This window comes from Prionailurus viverrinus, chromosome D2 (assembly GCF_022837055.1).
Source record: "Prionailurus viverrinus isolate Anna chromosome D2, UM_Priviv_1.0, whole genome shotgun sequence".
NCBI classification, from domain to species: Eukaryota; Metazoa; Chordata; class Mammalia; order Carnivora; family Felidae; genus Prionailurus; species Prionailurus viverrinus.
This window is the reverse complement of record NC_062571.1, coordinates 24627807-24629416: the sequence shown is the minus strand read 5'-3', so window position 1 is coordinate 24629416 and position 1610 is coordinate 24627807.

The window sequence follows — 1610 nt, the reverse complement described above, 5'->3', positions numbered from 1 at the left end:
GCTACTGTACATCTCCCATGTCCCCTGATGCTGTTTCTGCACATGCCAAGAGAAGAAAATGATATCTCATCCCTACCTACCTCAAAAGCATCTTCTGAGGTTAACTGTGGAAACATGTCACAGCAAACTTCACCAAGTCCAAGTCAATGAAGTAAAATTTCCAAAATCAATTTATCACATCAACATTCAGTTTGATGCAGCCAACATTTACAATAATGTAGTATCAATACATATGATAGAATCCCAGGGCTCAATGTTCTTTGAAGAATCCAGTACAATTCCTTACCCAAAGCAGAGTCCCATCAACCACAAAGGAAAGAGTGGCACAGAGACAGGGAGCTCACTTTTCAACAAGGTGACCTATTCTGTGTTGCACTTAGACATTTTTCGTTCAATGACTTAAAAGTCTGCTTTTGTAGAACTTTCACTGACTGAAAGCCACACAAAAGAAGCATTCTTGCGTGTGACAGCACTTCAGATATTCTGGGATAGCAATCATGGGTACCAAAAGCTCTCCTTCACCCTCCCACACACCTATCCTTACATATACAAACTTTACCAGTGTCCCCTTACAGTGTGGGTAGGAGAGCCAGGCCTGCCTCTATGTGAGGTTCCTCTAAGAGAAAAACTCATTTTTGGAACGGCTTGAAATATCTTAGAATAATGGCTACAAATGCAGAGTAAACACATTATAGTGCTACAGATTAAAGATCCCGTTCTTAAATGAACTTTTCAGATGTGTCCATTTTATTGATACAGAACATGGACAGAAAAGAATAAAAAAAAAATTCACCACCTTAAATCCACAAAAAATAATCCTACAATCTAAAGCTCTCCATTACTTAAATTTTGAAATGGTTCCAAGGTTTGTGCTTATCCCTCCATGTACGCCATCTCTGGAATTCACTTTTCAAGGATCCAGCCTAAGCAGAATCGAGACACTGGGATTTATTTATGTTTTCTCCTGCCCAGAGATCATGGAGAATGTCACTGTTATTTTTCAAGAACATTATGACCTGGTGAATCCATCAACCTTAACACGAATAAGTAGAAGAACAGACTAAGGTCATCTCCCTAAAAGCTCTAACAACTCCTAAACAAATGGCACCCTCTCGATTTTCCTAATTCCATGGTTCTTAAAAGACCAAATGGCTGAGTAATCACCTGATGATATACAGTACTTCTCTCTGTTATCTATTGTAATCGGTCTTGGGTCTTGTGATGACTGAGATGTATAGCCTATATAAGCTGGGATATACACTGTGAAATCTGTTCATGGTTTTTGCTAAGAGTTGCCAAGTTTAAAAATAGAGTGTAGGAAAATTACTCATAGTGTGGAGGAAGATGGGAGAAAAGTACCAAATGGGCTTTTAGTGAGGCCTTCTCAGTGTGAACATATGTAAAAAGAACTTTTTGATATAGGCATTGTGATCAACAAAAACAATCAAGCTTAGTTTTTAAGAAAGCTTATAGGTACAAGATCATGGTGATTATATGTGCAGTGAACAGTTTATTCACTAAAAACTATTTTGTTCACTGTTAATGGACCAGTACACTTGGGTCCCCAGAAACATTTCAACTAGACAAAACATACCAACACATTAGTCATA